The sequence below is a fragment of the Talpa occidentalis genome, unplaced genomic scaffold (genome assembly GCF_014898055.3).
Source record: "Talpa occidentalis isolate TD23 unplaced genomic scaffold, MPIMG_talOcc4v2.1 talOcc4.2, whole genome shotgun sequence".
Taxonomy (NCBI): domain Eukaryota; kingdom Metazoa; phylum Chordata; class Mammalia; order Eulipotyphla; family Talpidae; genus Talpa; species Talpa occidentalis.
Window position 1 is genome coordinate 96,782,275 of NW_023602073.1, and position 21,363 is coordinate 96,803,637.

Genomic DNA, 21,363 nt, shown 5'->3' on the forward strand with positions numbered 1-21,363 from the left:
TAATCTAAGTCTACTCACATATTTTTCAGATTCTTTATTCACAACCCCTGCATTTCAGACTTTTACTCTGAGATCGTATTTCTGCTTCCTGAATTGTAGCTCTTATAAATTCTTTTAATGATACATCATTGCTGGTCAATTGTCTTTAATTTGCTCTTGTTTTTTTTTTTTTTTTTATTTTTATTTTTTTATAATTTATTTTTTTTTTTTTTAATAGAGGCATGCTTTATTTATTTATTTTATTTGTTTGTTTGTTTTGTTTATACAAGCACTGGGTACAGTCAGAAGCGCGGGAGGGCGAGAGAACTCACCAGAGCCAGAGAGGGGAGCAGAGCAGGCAGAAGGACCGAAGTACACTGCTGAGGGGAGCAGCGGGCGGCAGGAGAGGTCTGCGCGCCATGTGGGACCCTCCTCCGGTGGCCAGGAAGCAGCCGGGGATCGAACCGGCGCCGCAGAGGCCGCGGGTAGCTTCGCAACCCAGCGCTCAACCGCTGCGCCACCGGGGAGGCCCTGCTCTTGTTTTTTTTAGGTATGTACACAGTTCTGGGCAGACAGTTATTTTCTCTGGATGTTTGAAGCTATTACCTCACTGTCTTAGTTTGTTTGATTTGCTATAAGAGAATACCATAGACTGGATGGTTTATAAACAATAGAAAATGATTTCTTACAGTTCTGGAGCAGAAGCCTGCATGAGATCAGCATCCCAGCACAGCTGAGTTAAGGTAAGAGATCTCTTTCAGACTTTAGACTGCCATCTTATTGTATGTTCCATGATGAAAGGGGTAAGAAAGGTCTTTGCAGTCTCTTTTATAAGGGCACTTAATCCTATTAACTAGGGCTCCAACCTCATGACCCAATCACCCTACAAATGTCCCATGTCCAAATACCATCACATTTTGGGGTAGGATTTCAACATATGAATATTTATTTATTTATCTATCTATCTATCTATCTATCTATCTATCTATCTATTTATTTATTTATTTATACAAGAGCTGGGGTACAGGCCAGAGGCATGGGGGGTGAGAGGATTCACCAGAGACAGAGTGGTGAACAGAACAGGCAGATTGACCAAAGTACACTGCTGAGGAGAGCAGCGGGCGAGACAGGAGAGGTCTGCTGCGCCATGTGGGTTTCTCCCTGGTGGCCAGGAATCAAACTCATGCTGCAGTGGCTGCGGACAGCTTCATAGGTTGCGTCTCAACCCTTGCACCACCAGGGTGGCCCAACATCTGAATTTTTTTTGTGGGAGTATATGACACAAAACTTTCAGTCCATAGTAATCTCTACTTTCTGTTTTCTATTGTTGCCAGTAAATCTTAGGATTTATTTACCTACAAAGCTATTTTGGAGAATTCTCAGTCAAAATTTCTACAGATATTTCCTCTTTTCTGTTCTTATTATTATCTTCTAGAAATCTCATTGACATTCTATATTCCTCGCATTCTATATTCCATGTTTTTTAATTTCTTTAATAATTTCCAACTCTTTGGTTACATTTAGAGAGATTTCTGCTTTTTTCCTCAAATTTTATTAATTCATCCATTGTTTAGATAACTATATTATTTTGGGACTACAACTTCACACTTCCAAAAAGAATCCCATCTCCATAAGCACTCATGCATCACTTAATTTCCACCTGTCTCCTTCCTTCCCCTTCCTCTTTTCCATTCATAACCCACCATTCTATCTGGTAATCAGTGTATTTTCTAGAGCTAAGGAATTATTTTTTATGTCTTTTGCCAGTTTGATTTTTTTGTTGTTATTTATTTTCCACAAATGAATCATCTGGCAATTCTCTTTCACTTTCTGACTTACTTCACTTAGCATTATCACCTCAAGATCCATCAATTTTGTCCCAAAAGTAACCTTTTTCATCTTTTTTTAATAGCTGAATATTATTGTGTAGTAGTGTATATATGCCACACTTCTTCTTCCTTTTTTTTTTAAAGATTTATTTATTTATACAAGCACTGGGTACAGTCAGAAGCGCGGGAGGGTGAGAGAATTCACCAGAGCCAGAGCCAGGAACAGAACAGGCAGACTGATGAAATACACTGCTGAGGGGAGCAGCGGGCACGGCTGGAGAGGTCTGCGTGCCATGTGGGACCCTCATCAGTGGCCGGGGATCGAACCGGCACTGCAGAGGCTGTGGGCAGCTTCGCAGCCCAGCGCTCAACTGCTGCATCACCAGGGAAGGCCGACCACAACTTCTTTATCCATTCGTCTATTGTTGGGCACTTAGGTTGGTTCCTCAAATTAGCTATTGTGAATAACGCTGCTATGAACATGGAATACATAAATCTTCTTGTATTAGTGTCTTCAGATCCTTTTGGTAAATACCTAGTAGTGGTATTGCTGAATTAGATGGTAATCCATTTTTACTTTTTTAAGGTATTCCCATGTCATTTACCATACGGGCCGTACCAAATTAAATTTCCATCAACAGTGGAATTATTTAAGTGTTCCTTTTTCTTCACATCCTCACCCACATTTATTGTTTACAGTCTTTTTTTTACTATAGGCCATTCTCACAGGGGTAATGTGAGGTCTTACTGTGATTTTCACTAGCATTGCCCTTGAAATAAGTGATGTTGAACACTTTTTTATGTGCTTTTAGGACATCTGAATGACTTCTTTGGACTGTCTATTTATGTCTTTTGAGCATTTTTTTGATTGGATTTTTTGATTTTTGTTGTTCAGATGTATGAGTTCTTCATATATTTTGGGAATTAATCCCTTGTCAGATGATCACATGAAAATATCTTCTCCCAGTTTGTAGGTTGCCTTTTTGTTTTTGTGGTGGTTTCCTTTGAGGTACAAGAGCTTTTTAGTTTGTTATAATTCGGTTTGTTTGTTTTTGCTTTTACTCCCTTGCTGTTAGGGTTTTGTCCCCAAATACACCTCTGTGTACTGCCTACTTTTTTTAAAAAATGTATTTTATGGTTTCAGGTCTTATATCCAAGTCTTTAATTCATTTTGAATTACTTTTTCTGTGTGGATTTAAATACGGACCTAGGGTTTTTTTTTTTTTTTTCTCTTTTTATATGTTTGCCCATATTTCCCAACTCCATTTGTTGAAGAGGCTTTCTTTTCTTCATTTTATGGTTGTGGCTCCTTTGTCAAAGATTAACTGCCCTTACTTCTGTAGATTTATTTCTGGCCTCTCTATCTATTCCATTGCCCTGTGTTTCTGTTTTTGTTCTAATACTATACTGTTTTGATTGCTTTTGCAATTTCTTTAGGTTTATCTTCCAGATCATGCTTACTCTTTCACCAAGAGTGTAACTCTTCAAAGATGCAGGCTTTATGCAGGAGTCTTAGTTCCCATTTAAAAATCTGTTCCTTAGTCCTAGTTCTGTAGAGGTTATTGTTAACAGAAGTCTAAACCTAAAATTAGGTTATGGTTAAGAGCAAATGCCCAAGGGAAGCCATATCTCAAATGAAGCTGCTATACTGTCTTTCAGTTTTCTTTTTTTCAGTATCTAGGAATTTCCTTTATAGCTTTTGATTTTCAGCTATACATTTAAAAAGGCATTTATTGTATTTTGTCCAGAATTTATAGGAGTTTCATACAAAAAATAAATTTTCAGTATATTTATATGCCATACTGGAAATGGACGTCCAGGGTAGACTCTTTACCTGAATTTCCTTTATGCTTGTTCCAAATTTTTAAGTGTATAGCTTATCTTTCCATAACTTTGTGATTTGCAATACAACACATTTCACAATACAAATTCTTTTGTCCTATAGTCACTATTTTACTCATTTATCCACGAGGTCTTTTTAAAATCTATATTTTTTTCTTAATTTATTACATTTATTTTAAATGATGCTTTCTATTAACTAACTCAATGTGGGGATGTAGGCTTTCATAGATAACAAAAAGGCTGGAGGCAGAGTCAGGGGAATGGATGCATTGATCATTAACACCCCAGCTGCGAGGTTATTTTTATGAACACTGAGACTGACATAGAAGTAGGAAAGTTTTGATGTCTGTAAATTTTCTATTAAATGGAAATGCATACATAGACAATTTATTTCTGCAGAAGGATATATTACCTTCAAGTATAAAAAGATCATGATACATGTGAAATTAAGTTTCTTGGATTGAACCCTTACCTTACTTGTGTGCTATCACTCATCGTTATGCACCATTTTTTTTTTTTTTTGGACTAAGAAAGGCATTAGAAAACTGTGAGGAGATATCCTGCATCTGCTACAGTTCTCTCTGTGACCCTCTTATTTTAGATGTGTATATCTTTTGTTCTCTAAAGTCTTCATGGTTCTTTCTCAGCAAGCCAAGCTTATCTTAGATGGTACATTAACCTCCTGTGGTATATATAACAGGTTCATTTTCCAACAATGCTGTCCATTTACAATATGGATTTATAATTGTTAAAATATGATCTTTTTAGGTGAGAATTAAACTAGATTGTAAGCTCTTTAAGGACAACATTATTTTTTTTCTTTTTTTTAAAAGATATATTTATTTGTGCATACAGAGCTGGGGCAAAGGCCAGAAGTGCAGGGGCTGAGAGGATTCACCAGAGACAGAGTGAGGAACAGAACAGGCAGACTGACTGAAATATACTGCTGAGGGGAGCAGTGGGCGGCAGGAGAGGTCTGCGTGCCATGTGGGACCCTCCTCCAGTGGCCAGGGAGCAGCCGGGGATCGAACTGGCGCTGCAGAGGCTGCGGGCAGCTTTGCAACCCAGCGCTCAACCGCTGCGCCACCGGGGAGGCGCCTCCTTAATTCTTTTTTTTTTTTTAAATAAATTTTATTTTTATATTCCCCATACAATTGCAACCCCCTTATTTTGACCCCAATCCCCCCCTCCCTGCCCCTCACCCCCTATAGAGTGTCTCTGGTTCATAGTTTTTTGTTGATTTTGATTTTCACTTTCTTATAGTTATTCATTTTCCTGGTCCCTTATTTAAGTTTTCTAGATTCCTGCTATGAGTGAGACCATCCTGTATTTTTCTTTTTCTTTCTGGCTGATTTCGCTGAGCATGATCCCTTCCAGCGCCATCCATGTTGCTGCAAATGGCATGTGTTTATCTTTTTTGAATGCTGAGTAATATTCCATGGTGTATATGTACCACATCTTCTTGATCCAGTCATCTATTTTTGGGCATTTGGGTTGTTTCCAAAGCTTAGCTATTATAAACAGTGCTGCTATAAACATAGGGGTGCAGGTGCTCTTTGGAATTGATGTTTCTGTGTCCTTTGGGTAAATACCTAGGAGTGGAATTTCTGGATCATATGGAAGCTCTATGTTTAGTAGGTCCAGAAATCTCCACACAGCGCTCCATAGTGGTTGGACCAGTTTGCACTCCCACCAACAGTGCAGGAGAGTTCCTTTTTCTCCACATCCTCGCCAACATTTGTTGTTACTATTTTTTTAATATGTGCCATTCTCACTGGTGTAAGATGGTATCCCATCGTAGTTTTGATTTGCATTTCCCTGATTACAAGTGATGTTGAACATTTTTTCATATGCCTATTGGCCATTTGCATTTCCTCTTCAGAGAAGTTTCATTTTAGATCCTCTTCCCATTTTTTGACAGGATTATTTTCTTTGTTGTTGTTGAGTCTCATCAGCTCTTTGCAGATTTTTGTGATCAGTCCTTTATCATTAGTGTTGTGTGCAAAAATGTTCTCCCAGTAGGTGGGGTTTCTCTTTGTTTTTGTTATTGTCTCTTTTGCTGTGCAGAAGGTCTTTAATTTGATGTAGTCCCAGCTGTTTATCTTTGCCTTCACTATCACTGCTTTGGGTGATGTGTCTGTAAAGGTGAAGGACAACATTCTTTTATATCTTTCATAATTTGCATCACATTGCTAAGGGAGGAGCTTCATATATACTCTTGGAGTGAATAAATGAATGCATTCTTTCTCAGTATATTTTGACTGATATATCATAGAAATTCATATCTGGTGACTATTTTGAAAGTGATTTTTATATTCATAAGTGAAGCTGTCTTAGCCTTAACGGTCTATCATTTTAAAGAGTTTAAGTACTTAGGGGGCATTTATTGATTGGATTATTGACCTATTCAGTCATATAGTAGATGCTTTGAGTTGTTTAATCTGCCAACAGAAATCTGTTTTACAGACTTCAAGATAAATGACTTAGTAGTCTTTAATGGTTGCTGTTATGGATGGTTGTGCCCTTAATTGATAGCTTGGCAGATTAACAGGTCATCAGGTAGATTATTTTACTCTACTATGTATTTTAGAGAATGAATGTATCTACAAAATGGTTCAAGTCAAATCAACCAAACATTTGTTGAACTTATACTATGAACAAAGCACCATCTAGATACTAGATTTCAGGTGGGAATCAACTTTAAAATTATACAACAATGACAAAATGCATATGACAAAGACATCAAAATTAAGTACTAAGCATCTATAATGTAGACTTTCTGTGAAGACTGACCAATTTCTTGTCAATGGAGCACTAGTAAGAAATTATATCAAAGTCATTATTCTTAAAAAATTTTAAAGCTGGTGTTCACTGTTTGCATAGACAAATTTGATTGTGCTAAAATAGCGACAATGTATATTATTGCTCATGAGGCATGAAATTAACAGAAATATTAATGACATAATATGTACTCCTGGAGTAAATGAATGAACACATACCTTGAATAAGTGTATTAACAACAGGAACAATAGCAGTGGTAATCATGGCCATGGTTAAAAAAACAAAAGAAGTAACTTTTTAGATATCATTCTACAAATGATTTGTTCCTCGCTTGTAATGTCAAATCTAGGAAAGAATTTGTCAGAAATGAGAAAAGGAGACTTCCCACTCATGAGATGAGTGTGTAATATCTAAAAATGTGATCCTTATTACCAAACAGAACTTAATTTGAATCTCTAGTTTTTCTGGCAATGTGAAGCAAGTCATTGAACCTCTGAAATTTTATTGTTTATGAAATGGTACAATATCTACTCTGCCAGATAGCTACTTTACTAGGTAGTTACAAGTGTCTGGAGCATAGCTTATATACTCAAAGGGTTCCATAAATAGTAATATTTATTATTTTATTTATTTTATTAGTACCAAATTTATCTCCCATGGCTTTAAAAATCTAGCAGTAACATTTATTGTTAGAGAGTAAGTGTTTGAAAAGTCAATGTGGATTTTGATGGTATTATTAACTTGGGGTGCATCTGGGAAGTTGGGCTGGGAAAAGACAGACTATTGGACTTGACAGTGAAAACAGGAGCTAGAAAATTGTGGTTGTAGAAACTCATTGTTGGTAATTGTGGGACAAAAGGAAAGTATCGCTGTGGTTTGCTTCACTGAGCCCATGAAGACTGTTTAATCTATTTTTAAAAATGATTTATTTATGTATACAAGAACTGGGGTACAGGCCAGAGGTGTAGATGGTGAGAGGATTCACCAGAGACAGAGTGGGGAATAGAACAGGCAGATCGACTGAAACACACTACTGAGGGGAGCAGCGGACGAGACAGGAGAGGTCTGCTGCGCCATGTGGGTTGCTCCCTGGCTGGCCAGGGGATTGAACTCATGCTGCAATGGCTGTGGATTGCTTCATAGGTTGTGTCTTAACCCCTTGTGCCACCAGGGGGGCCCTGTTTAATCTATTTTAAACGAGAGAGGCATTACCAGAAAGTACACTAGAGTTGTCTCTATTCAGTCTGACATTTCCTATAGAAATAACAACAATTGCATTTTAATACCTGAAAAATACTTCAGGGTAGAAAGGGTGATTCTTGTTTGAGAAAGATAATATGGATTTTCTCGGGAAAAATTAAGAAATACCATGCAAGTAGTTAATATAAGCATTATCCTTCCTTGCTTGACATATGTCGTGCACGGAAGAGCAAGGAGGGCTCTCTCTCTCTCTCTTTTTTTTTTTTTTTTTTTTTGCCTTTCAGTTAAGACTTAGCTGTCTTGACTCTTTGGCCTTCCTGTATGATACTACAATATACTGGAAGGTCAGAGGTCACAGAAATTCATGTGTTGCAGAAAGTAAAGTGAAGAAAGATTTTATTTTCTCATGAATTCATTTTGCTTGCATAAAATGGAAATGCTTGATAAAAATACAAATAAATATTGGAGGGAGAATAGGCAGAGTGATAAAAACCATTTTTCCTCAAGCCTGGTAAAGGTGCCTACTGAGTATAACAGAGGAACCCAATCTCAGGCTGTGGGCTTCTTCACCTCCCCAAAGCAGGAACAGCTTAGACCTGGTTTGCGCTAAGATTTCAAGTTGAGTGTCAGCTTACATTTCCCATTAGGCAGGGTAGCCTTGTTATTCTTTGCCAGTAGCCTACCCCTGGAGGGATGATTAATGAGGTTTGAAGTTTCATTTAAATTTTCTTTTCAAAATCCTTTTCTTTCCATGAAGATGAAAGTCAAGACTTTCCAGATAAGCTTAGCTGGAGTGTATTTCACCTCTCTGAAGTTTAAGAATGGCAAAAGAAATGTGGGTAGAAATGCAGAAACTGTCTGATTTAACTGGGTGGGACTGCCCCAGTGTTACCTGCTGAGATGTTTCTTGGGCAGGTACCAATTTGCCTTAGGCATTTAGAGGGCTTATTTCTTCAGGTGGGCTGGCCCATTATCTCCTCGGGGCACAGACCTACTTTCCATTAGAGCTAATGTGAAGGGCGTGTTCACTGAATCATGAGCATAGAGGACACGTGTGTGAAAAGCGAGATTGGGGCTGTGAAAAGGAGTCAATCCGGCTGGAGGAGGCTCTCTCGGAATGGCAGTAGACATATTCTTGCCAGGAAGTATGTATTTCTTGAAATATCTATTCCTGTCTTTAGACGTGGAACTGATAGACTTTTAGGAGTATAGAAAGTCAAATATAGAGCATGGAAATTTTTCTCTGGCCCACAGCTATTAGCAGGTTAAGAGACAGATTTTCAAACTGCTAGAAAAGCAGGAAGAACAAGGAGAATATTGTAGAACTGGTAGTCTCAACCAAACAAAGGAGGGGCAAGGAAAGAACTGATGGCCCGTGAGTACCAATGTGGCTTGCTGCAGCGCAAAGCTTATGACCTTCTTGATGTAGCAGCGACTGACTCCTCGCCAGCCCTGCAGAGCATGGGACTTCCAAGTTTGTTGCTAGGTAATAATTTGTCACAGCTGGAGGCTCTAATAAAAGCTGTTTATATAGATGCTGTTCTTTTGAAGAAGTTAGAAAGGTTGAAGTGGGGATGAGTAGGGAGGTTCTGTAGCCCAATTTGAGGTTGTTGTGGTTGGGCTTCCTTATATCATAGTTGCTGATCCTACAGACTTTTGCCGCAGCCTTGATTTCACTGGGTCAATTAATTAATATATTCAATCAATGTTGATTGATAGTTGATGCCTCTATACCTCAAACACAGTTTTCAGGCTATAAAAGTAATTATGGTCCGTGTCATTCTATCACATCAGCCATTAAGCACTAAGCGAGTGTTTTTACCGTGTGATTCTAGTCACCTAAATCAGAATCACCTAAGTGTTGGCAAAACGCATCTTCCTACACCCTACTGCAGATCTTCCTTATTAGAACTTGATGCACACATGTACATGCATGCCCAGGAGATGTTTATAAATACGAACATTTGAGAATCAGTGCTTTTGTTGCTGTTTACCAGTTTTAAAATTTAGGTGGCAATAGTCATAGAGGTGGGTTTTCTGCCAAACACAATTTCAGGCCAATTAAAGTGAAGTGCAGCTTATGTGGTAGCAATAATCTTAATTCACTTAGCCTTTGTGGAGGTTCAAACTAGAACGTTGATGCTTTTCCAGTAATCCAGGCTGGAGTAATACATTTCTCTTCAAAAATAATATTCATAGGTTCTTCCAAATACTAAATCAGACACATATCAGATTCAATAATCACCTTAAACAATTGTTTGAAAAATGCCATGCTTAAGTACTGTTTCTTATATTTTAATGTAACCATAGTCTTCCATTTCGGATGATTTTTAAAAATTTGAGTGGTCTTTCTGTCTGTCTTTGAACTACATTGTAGAAATATGTAGTCATAATATAATGCACATAAAACATGTAACAGAGTGCTTGTCATACAATGATGCTTGGAAAATAATCCTGTTTTTTCTCCCTTGCCTCCCCTTCTACCCATCTACCCCAGATGGCTCCAAGAACTTAAGTCAATTTAGTGGCCACCACTAAAGATTTTTTGATTCAAGATTTCTGATTTAAGCCACAAGTAGTCTAGTCATCCTAGTTATAACATTGAAGGTAATTCAAGTTGCCATTTTGACTCTTTTTAAAATTAATTTATTAATTTATGCATACAGGATGTAGGCCAGAGGTACGGGAAGGGGTTGGTGTTGAGAGGATCCACCAGAGGCAGAGTGGAGAGAAGAACAGTCGGATTGACTGAAATACACTGCTGAGGGGAGTAGCAGGCGAGGCAGGAGAGGTCTGCTGTGCCATGTGGGTCAGCTCGCTGGCATGGGATCATTCTACTGTGGCTGTAGATAGCTTCATAGTGCTGAGAGACCTAGCCCCTTCCACCACCAGAGAGACCAGCCAATTTGAGTCTTAGTTAAAAGCATCTTCTTTGCCTGGCTTAGCCTTTCATGTAAGCTTGGAGATGCTTTTTCCTCTATCACTGCTGATGGAGAAAGAGAAGACAAATATGGGAAACCCTTTATAGAAAGTGTGTGGAATCAGTTTCCTTTTTGTCCCAAATGGGGAAAAAAGTAATAGCCAGGTTTCCTTTTTGAGAAAAGAAAGAAAACTATATCCTGTCATCAGTGTAATTGCAGAGTTTTGAACAAAGATTTTAATTAAAATAAGGGCACCTTTATTTATCTCTCATGCTGCTATTGCTGCCCCAGATAAAATTTCTCTGCTGTTGAATCAATTACCCACAATCTTATAATTCAGTAGCTCTAATTTTCCCCCAGTGGAATGTATTTTTTAAATTTATTTATTTAAAAAAATTATTTTCTTACATCATTGTTCTCCCTTCAGGTGTAGTCCCTGTAGTTCTTCCATCACCAGAGCACCATCACTATAGTCCCCTGTGTTCTTCCCTCCCCGCTTCTCACCCTTTTCCTCCCCCTCCTTTGCTGTTTGCCTCAAATCTATGGTCAGCTTGCAAATTTTGTCTTTTTTCTGACCCTTTATTCAATTTTCTTTCTTTCTTTCTTTTTTTTAAAGATTTATTTATTTATACAAGCACTGGGTACAGTCAGAAACACAGGAGGGGGAGAGAATTCACCAGAGCCAGAGCAGGTAATAGAACAGGCAGACTGACGAAATACCCTGCTGAGGGGAGCAGTGGGTGGCAGGAGAGGTCTGTTGTGCCATGTGGGACCCTCACCGGCTGCTGGGGATCGAACCGGCGCTGCAGAGGCTGCGGGCAGCTTCACAGCCCAGCTCTCAGCCGCTGCACTTTGTTCAATTTTCCTTTGTTCCACCTATAAGTGAAACCATTTGACATTTTTCTTTTTCCTTCTGACTTATTTCACTTAGCAGAATCCCTTCCAGTGCCATCCATGTTGCCGCAAAATGGCATGAGTTTGTCTTTTTTGATCATCGAGTAGTATTCCATTGTGTATATATACCACATCTTCTTGATCCATTCATCTGTTTTTGGGAATTTAGGATGTTTCTGTATCTTAGCTATTGTAACTAATGTTTCAGCAGCTCTGATTTTAAGGGTTGGAAGAGAGCATTATACATTACTCTTTGCCTCCATGTATGTAATCATATGAGCCCTCAAGAGGTACAGGGAGGCCATTCTTCTTTGCTGGGACAATGCTTTCTTAGTTCTCCAAAGATAATACATTTCACTCTCTTCACTGTTATTACACAAACAGGGTGGAAGTTTCTATCTATTTTTAGCTATTTTGAAGTGTTCTTGAATTACAATTTTAAATTCAGAATATAGGTCATTGGCACAGCTCTATCTACATAACTGTATCTACAGCTATCTCTACATCTATGTCTATATCATAAATGAGTTTAGCCCCATTTCTGGTGCCCTTTTAAAATCTTAATTTAGAGCAGAGTTGCCCAGATCGCCGACCCTGAAGCACATCCCTCTCTTTCATATGCCTCCCTTGCTCTTCATGATCTCTAACGTATGTATTGGAAAATCCTATTAAAGTAGACTTGACAGGGCAAACGAGAGTAATTTGCTTTTTCTGTTGATTGCAAATGTGGCTTCTGGGTTGCCTGAGTACTAATAGTTTCTTTTCCTTAGTTCGAGCTGCACTGGGATTTTAAATAAAAAAGTCAGTTTAATTTCCAGTGCCATTTGTTTTAAAAAAGAAAAACACCCCTGGGAAGTTGGGAATCTCTGAGGTTTCTACACTCTATCTCAATTTGAAGTTATTTGTGGCCAATATGGCTTTTAAAATTAATTTAGAGACAAAGTTAACATTAATGAAGAAATTAAAGAAACAGTGGGAGGACCCAGGGCAGTGGGAAAATTGTGACTTTTGATGTGAATTTGCGCTGAACTAATCTTCAGAGTATAGATTTTTTTCCAGAGGCCAACTGAGGTGGAACATCACTTACAAAGTTCACCAGTCTGAAAAAAAAAATAAAGTTCACCAGTCTGGACATGGGGCTAGAAGAGGTTGATGCTCAGAGAATATGGCTAAAGGGCCAGAAATTTGCTGAATTTCATATGCTCTAGGATGGTTACTTCTGAAGACTACTGCCGTGGATGTCAATACTGAGTTGGAAGTTTAGGGTGTCAGTACCTCCCAGAAGAACTAAGTTTATTTGCCACTTATAAGTTAGGTGTGGTATGAATTGCTTAAATGAAATCAACACTTGAGTGATATTGGCCTGAGGGACTGGGAGTCTGGTCTAAGGACAGAGGGAGTAAACTGAGGCAAGATATATTGATTAGAAGAAGAACGGAGAGGACAGAGGAAGATACAAATACTATTTTTTTTTTTAATAGAGGCATGTTTTATTTATTTTGTTTTTGTTCGTTTGTTTGTTTTGTTTATACATGCACTGGGTACAGTCAGAAGTGCGGGAGGGCGAGAGAATTCACCAGAGCCAGAGCGGGGAGCAGAGCAGGCAGAAGGAACGAAGTACACTGCTGAGGGGAGCAGCGGGCGGCAGGAGAGGTCTGCGCGCCATGTGGGACCCTCCTCCCGTGGCCGGGAAGCAGCCGGGGATCGAACCGGCACCGCAGAGGCCGCGGGCAGCTTCGCAACCCAACGCTCAACCGCTGCGCCACTGGGGAGGCCCACAAATACTATTTTTTAAGGCAAAATGTATATTTCCTTTATTTGTACTTAAACTTGTTAACCCTTCACCTTAATAATTGAGGTTGTTAACAAGTATAGCTTCTCAGTCCCAGAAAAGAATAATCATTCATTACACAGGCATGTGCTTTTACTTCTTATTTTGAAGTTAGATTCTAGATCCCCAAAATATCAAAACAAGAATCATATCTAGTTATCTATAGTGGAGACATCTTTTATCATGTTGGCCAGAGCAGTCAAGCCCATTGAAATTGACTAGACTCCAGTACCCCTCTTCCCTAATAGGCACATTGAGAAGTAGATTATCTAGGAAAAGATACAGAACTCTAAAAGAAACATCCCAGAAGTAACACAGCCACTGCCCAAATGGAGGATGAATATACCCATCTTCAGATTGTATGTTCCTTGAGTAATTTGGGAATAAACCCATGATTTGGTGGGTACTAAGATACTTGGAGGTATTCTGAATTATATTACAGCTTTCCCCAGAAGTTCCCCAGGTTGTTTCCAAATCACTGGCAGGAGAATTTTGTTGGAACTGGATCAGAGGCTGACGGGGTTCCTCTCCAGAGTTGTGGAACTGATTGTTCCAGGCCTGGTTGTTCCTAGCTTGAGCACATCTGATCTGGCTCTTCTAGTACTGGCTGCTCCAGGTTTCTTTCTTCCAACTTGGAGTATATTGGGTCTGATTGCTCCATGTTGGGAGGCTTTCAGGAGTGTTCCCCAGAAATCCCTGGTGATAGGAATAGAAGCTGGGGTATACTATTCATGTAAGGAGATTTTGAGTCACACTGTTGCTGTTCTTTGACAGCTATTATACTGCCACCTTTCATGTTTTATTCTCTGGTTCTGGAACCAGATCCTAACCTGTTTGTGGCTGAGGTTCTGGATGTTGAAAAATTCTTGCATATGCTGGTGGCGGAAGTATTTTGATGCTGAAGTCTATCATTCAGTATGTAGAGATGGGTCTGAGGGGACGCAGTTCTGCTCTTCTGTTTCTTGACTGGGCCCTTGTCTTCCTTCTTCACTGTGCTTTCCTCTCCAGAGGTAGACAGTAGGCTTATTTTTCAGCTGGTGGAAGAATCAGGGATGTCCTGAATAAACAGATCCATGGAGGAAAGAAGAGGGGAGACAGTCTCCATGTGGGGTTGTCTCAAAGGAGCATGTTTGCAAGGATGCATAATTTTCTTCAGATCTATAGATTTCAGGCATCAGTGAATTGTCCCTAGAATTAAATAGTGTCCAGGCAGACTTTGGAGACAAAATGGATCCACATTCACACTGAAGGAGAGGGAAACCCGGTATTCCATCTTCCCCTGCAAGAGATCCAGATTGTCTGAAAGATCAGATTTAAATCTGCAAATATTATTTGAATATCAAGCTTAAAAGTAATGATTTTGATTAAAGTAATGATTAAAAGTAATTATTACAAGTATGAAGTTTTCTACACTAAGAAATTTGATTATTACTCTTTGTCATATAGTACTTCAGTTGATAATCATGGGAGGATTTCCTCACAATAAACCTAAGCCTTAAAAATATATATTCAAAATCTTCTTGACTTCAGCATACTCCATTGTTTCTAATTGTTTCTCCATTCCATTTTTGTGTATGTGTTTATATGTGTTTGTATGTATGTAAATACATCAACTTTATGTGAAAACCATAAAGTAGCCATATCACTAAAGTTGCCTGGTCCAATGTTTGGCACTTAATGGGTTAGTTATTGAGATGGCTGGATTATTTTGGTTTCAAAGATAAAATGAAAAACTTATTGGAATATTACCCCTTTTTTCCATATACATGGGGAATGTCCTGACCTCTTTTTTTTTAGTGAGGACTCAGGTAAATTGCTATGTATGGGTCTCTACTTATATTTACCACTCTACCTCTGAGATTGTCTATCTTCCTCATTACTGTCTTCATCTCAGTCTGACCAGCACTGTGCAGTGAGTGGTAATGGGGGAAAGAATGAATAAAGAGAGGAGAAAACATAAAGAGCTCATGGGCCATTTCCTTTGGCTCTTCCCAGTGCCCTCTCTTTGCTCTGGGTGCTTGGGGATGCTTCTACTTGAGAGAACTGCTAGCAGCTGCCTGTGGTTCAAGTGTTTCTCCACATTTTATGTAGGTTTAATCCAGATGTTAAGTCTGTTCTCTAGAGTTTAATGGTGCTGGGGTTATTGCATCTAACCCTGGGAGGAGGGTTCACATGGTAATAAATAACCTTGCTAGAGAGGAGATCTGGGAGTTGAAGCCATAGTACCTGGCTTCCATTCCAGGCCAAACTGTTTTCCTAAAGTAGAGGAAATGTTGTATTGGGGATAAAGTGTCCTCTTAAGTGTTCTCACCTCTAGTAGGAAAAATTCAATTTCCTTGAAAGATATGTCACCACCGTTCCCTTCCTGAGACTTTAATCTCTGTATCACAGTGGAAAAAGCACTGAGGATCAAAGATACAATACAAATTACTGGGTCATGTTTTGAACCCTACTTGTGTGGTCATCAGAATATCTGGGAGCAGGAGGTGGCTGGCAGCAGATGGAGAGCTGTGGGAGTGTCAGAGGAACAGCAGGGAAAGCTGGTGAAATTATCCGAACACAGAATGGTGATTTTGATACTGTGTTCTGCCACCAAGCACAGGTTATTAGCTGTAAAAAATCAATTTTCTTTGATAGTGTCTCTATGTCCCTGGCCTCTTCTCTAAAATTTAGGTGATGACCAAAGTAACTTCAGACAGTCTGCTGTGTGGCACATTATGTGTTTGTTGCATTTAGTTGCTCTGGACATTATAAAATCAATACACTACAGATGCTGAAGCCAAATTTCAAAATGGATACTATATTTTTCCTATCTCTCTTGTAATTTCAATCAGATAAGGTTTTTTGTTTCTTGTTCAGTGCTGCTTGGTCAGTGTTCAGTTTCTAGCAACAACAAAAAAAAATAACTAATATGTGGAAATGATTCAATCTAGTCACAACAGATTTCTTCGGTTCATAATATGTGCAAAATACATGCAAGATTTTGTGAAAGAAACCATATCAGACACAGCTCCTCTTCGAATTAAATTTTTTTAACTGAAGTGACATTTATTTATACAATATGCAGTTTTCAGGGACACAGCACTGTAGTTTGACATCTGTCAATACTACATTATGATTTCCAAAGCTCCTCTCTTTTAGACAGTGTTTTCTTCTTTTATGGAATTTACTCCTGTATGTTACAATGTTTAACTTCTTTTTCAATTTATAAGCTTATCTTTTATAATTAAAGTAACATAACTACATTACCAACAAATTAAAAAAAATACCGTCAATGAAGTCATCACCCCAATAAAAACTACCAGCATTTTGGAGTTTCCTCTCAGTCTTTTTTGTCCAGGCATATGGGTTTTCTTATTAGTTGTGACATTGTACATATAAGCTTATAGCTCCTTTACATGTTACAATATCATAAACATTGTTAGTTTTACTGCAAAATCTTCACATATTTTGAAGGATCACAATACTTTGAGGAATAGGAGTGAGATATTTATTTTAATAGTCCTCTGTTGTTACAACTTCATGGCAGCATTAGACAGTGAAAAGTGTAGCAACGCTGACCAAAATTTGAGCTTGAAATTGCAGGCTGAACTAATTTTTCTGATCTGTGATCAGATGTAAATTATTTCTCCTTTTTGAACCTCAATTTTCTTATCAGTAAATTATGCCATCTGCTTGTGAAGATTTGGTCTGGAAATAATAGCTACTATCACATAGAATTTTTTTTTGCCATTATCTATAATAAGATGAGGAATATCTTTGCATATATAACACTTCCAGATTTTGTATATGTACTTTTATTTTTGGCTATTCTTCAAATGTGGAATTTCAGGGTTGATCAATTTAAAGATTCCCCACTTACTTTATTGTGTTCTTTTCCAAAAGAATTTACTAAAAAATTAAATCAAACTATAAAAGTATAAGAATCTGGTCTCATTTTTTAATTTTTCATGTGAACTTTAAAAAGTCATCCATTTAAGAAACTGTTAATGCAAATGGGATTTTGATTGTAAATTTCAACCTTCTCAACTGGGAATATATGTCTACTCATTAAGAAAATGTTTTGTATTTTTGTAAACTATTGTATTTTTTCATGTAGCTCAGTTTTCTAATCTAGAACATGCAAGAAGTTGTATGTCCCTTATTGCTACTGGGAATATGCACATATATAACAATTATAGATAATTCTGTGACATATATAATCTGTATTTGCTACATTCCTTTAAGATTCATCTCTATTATGTCTGCTTCTGCATCATTCTTTTACTAGCCACAGTTAATAAAGCAATTAAGTAATGATAGAAATTCTGAGGGGGCTAGTGCTTTGAGGGAAAAAAAAAAGCAGTAAATTGAGATTTGCAATTCATACTACCATATTAATGTTTTCAAGAAGTCCTGCAGTCAGAAATGTTTAAACTTGGTTCCATTCAGCATTACTGTGCTTATTTGGACAAGGAATCCTCCTGCCTCTTTTTCTTCAAAGAACTTCACATGAGAACTCATATTTGAGAAAGATACTGTAATATAACCCCATGAAATATAATGTTGAGATTAATTTGGAAAATATTTTATTATTAATGTCAGAGAAGTAGTCATTATTCCTTTTTAAAAATGTCATTAGCAGGAATGATTATTAAGTGTCTTCTAAGTAGCAATTGTACAATTTAGTTTTTGCCATTTAGTCTACTAAAATGGTATAAGTTGTTCATATTAACCTTAAAAATCTTGGGATAAAATCTACTTGTAACATGGATTGTTTTAAATATAACTTGAATTCTTTGCTAGTATTTTATAGAACTTATGATTTTTGCACCTATATTCACAAGCAAAATTGGTCTGCGGTTTTCATTTTTCTTTTAAACTTGCTAGATTTTGGTGTCAGGGATATATACTTTATTGAATGATGTAAGCACTCTCCTATCTTTTTCTTAATACAGTAACTGTTTATATTCAACATGGGAATTCTTTGCTCCTTGAATGCCTGAAATAATTCCCTGGTTAATGGACTGAAGCCTTTTATGAGGTATGCTCTTTAATAACGCTATCAATAATTTCTTCAGTATTGCTCTTGTCAGGCTTTCTTTTTGTTGTAATGTCAGTTTTGGTAATTTCTTCCAGAAAATTATCTATTTTGTTGATTGTTTATTTGCTTATAATTATCCGTAGTATACTTAAAAATTTTCAAACAGTTTCTGTAGCTGTCTTGTGTACCCTCATTTGTAATTCTGCTGTTTTTGTCTTTCTCTTTTTAAAGAGCTATGCTTAAAATTCTCAATTAACTCAATTTTTGTCTTTTTAAATTTCTGACTTTGTTATTATATTTTTTCCTGAAACTACTTATATTTCTTTTCCTAACTGTTAATGTGATTATTTTCCCTTTCTCTTCTACTTTTTTTAAACAATAAGGACACATAAGCATAAATTTGCTTATAAGTAGATCTATGAATTCTATAAAGTTTAATGTCTCATTTTGCTGTATCTAAATAAGCTTTTAAAATATTATTAGCTGATCTAACGAAGATCTCAGGAAAAATTCTCTAAATGAGCCTGATATTTTTGGCTCTACTATATATATTGCCTTTTCTTTCTAATTTTAACTGCTAGATCCAATTGGCTAGGATAACTGTACCCTTGTGCAGTGATAATAATACCAACCACACTCAATGGCATTAATACAACATAAAAAGTGTTAGTTATTTTATACTTAGTGAATTTCTATATCAGTTGCTAAGCTGTTATGAGCACACATCTCAGATTCAGAGCATATCGTCTTATCTTTTCCCCCAACAGTTTGTTTTTATAGGTCATTTATTTACTTTCAGGATTTATCTAACTGTGTCACCTAGTTACATATCAGTTACATATTAGCTGTAACATATTATAAGCATCATCTATTAATTGTAAATCATGTCCCAATTCTTTTTGACTTTTTTGTATCTTCTTAGTTATGGTAAGTGATAGAGAAGTATTCATTTTGTTCAACCATTCAACAGCCATTTCACACATATCTTTTGGTTGTCTATGACACCTAGTCTCTGAACTGAATGTTCTGTTATAATAGACTAGAATGGATAAATTACTCTCTTGATTTTTCTGCCTAAAGGTGAGTACAGACATGGTTCCAGAAACCCTTGAATGCGGCTTTAGAACAGAGGTTCTCATCATTTGCAGACTTTAGAATCACCTAGAAGCTTTGCTAAAACAATGAATGTTTGTCTCCACCCCCAGAGTTTCTGGTCTGGCAGATCAAGGGCCCAGAATTTTTATTTCTTGCACATTCTCAGGTGATTTAGACACTGCTAGTCTCAGTTAACACTTTGAGAACCACTATTCTCAAATCACATAAGAAACATGCAGAACCTTGTACCACCATAATAAAGAGATGTAGTCAAGCTCGACGAGTCCCAAATGCTCTCAATCGATTGGTCTTGATCGTAAGTCTGGAAAGAAATCTATTCTCCAATAACAAGTGCTGCTCAGAATCCATCTTCTTGGCTTTCTTACTGGCTTAGTCTTAATCTGGGGAGGTCATCATTCTCAGATTTAGAAGCACGGCCATGTATAGCCAGTGTTTGGGCATGCTTTATTCTTGTGGCAGGCATCATTTGAAACACACAGACTCATGCTCTCTCTCTCTCACCTGAAAAGAACTTCTGTATACTTTGATCTGTCTTCTTACTTACAAGGGTGAGATAGATGAGCAGAATGCAGAAATGGCACAGCACAAATGATTCTTCCTAGAAGCCAAAAAGAACAAGTAAGCACGCTTAGGCCTTTGCTGAATTCCTTCAAAACTCTATTGCCTCTGGGTGTGCATATTTTTTCATGCTCAGATTATCTGATTATTTTTTATGTTCTTGACAAGGGAGAAGAATCCAGTCTTTTGCTTTTTTATATACCAATCACAACGTTTGAATTGCTTGGAGAATTAGGAGGGGTTCCTGTAGTAAGTAATTCTGTGTCATCAATAAATAAGGTTATGAGAAGTGACTTTCAGGTTACCCAACTATGACCTTTAAACATGTTCAAGAACAAACCTTTCAGTCATGCTAGGTAGACGGTTTTAGTATTTACTAACATTGCTAATATTATTTTCCACAAATCCTTAAAATTTAAATCCATTTTTTTCTGGTTCCATTATTTCATAAAGAGGGAGCTGAGGTTAAATCATACCCTTTAAGGCAAAACAAATTGAGTTCATTTTACCTTTTTATAGATCTAGCTCTTAATCCTGTTAATGCATTTTTTTTGGTCAACATCTCCTGAAATATTTAAAAACATTTATCTTCGATAATAACAGGTCAGGCAGTGTTCTAAGCACTTCACATGTCATTACATGCCTTACCAAATTAGTAGATTTATACTTGAAACCTCATGGGTTTAAAAAGATAATAATTTCACATAAAAATTCAGACATTTCTCTCTAGCAAAGAGAAATAAATTTTCCTGGTCATTATTTCTTGCTTTGCTATCTTGTAAGGGTTCTCTGGAAATTGATTTTTGATTTGCACCAGTTGTTTTAATATTCGAGAGTTTTCCAATTTGTCAGTATTAGTAGCTTCGATGAATACTGCAATTTACTCTGGCATTCAGGGAAGCTCAATATGCTAATTAAAAGATGCTGATCAGGAGATGTTAAATTTCTTTTAAGATTTCAGTTAAATATAACACAAAGATTTCTGACAGAAAAGAAATGGATGATAACGAATATAGAAGCAGGTGGCAGAAGCGGTTTGAAAGATCTCTAGATGTCATTCTGGAAGATTAAGCAAAATAATACTCTCCTGAACAGAAAAGCTTAACCCTTGATAATTTTGGAAATCTTTGAGCCTAACATGGGAGTTTCATTCGTTCGACTGTTCAGGCAACAATCTTGAATAATCCCCTACTCTGCATGTGGCCCTGTGCTGAGGTTAGGGTTCAGTGACAAAGTACTGGTCATGAAAGGGTAGAAAAGTGTGGACAGAATTCACCTTACCCTTGCATTTCCTGACTGAGAAGGACAAGATTTGTAGATGGGTAAAAATGCTGGAGAGGGGCGTTTTCACTCAGGATGTTGTAATTCAGAAAATAGGGAATTGTCCTC

At 37.4% G+C, this 21,363-nt stretch overlaps 1 long non-coding RNA gene across 1 annotated transcript; it reads left to right on the forward strand.

Moving 5' to 3' along the window:
* Window positions 1-412: 412 nt before the first annotated feature.
* LOC129146490 (uncharacterized) lies at window positions 413-18,285 on the forward strand. The gene is made up of 3 exons (XR_008553284.1): window positions 413-529; window positions 671-722; window positions 18,215-18,285. It is a non-coding gene; the product is annotated as an uncharacterized LOC129146490 (long non-coding RNA).
* The last annotated feature ends 3,078 nt before the right edge of the window (window positions 18,286-21,363 follow it).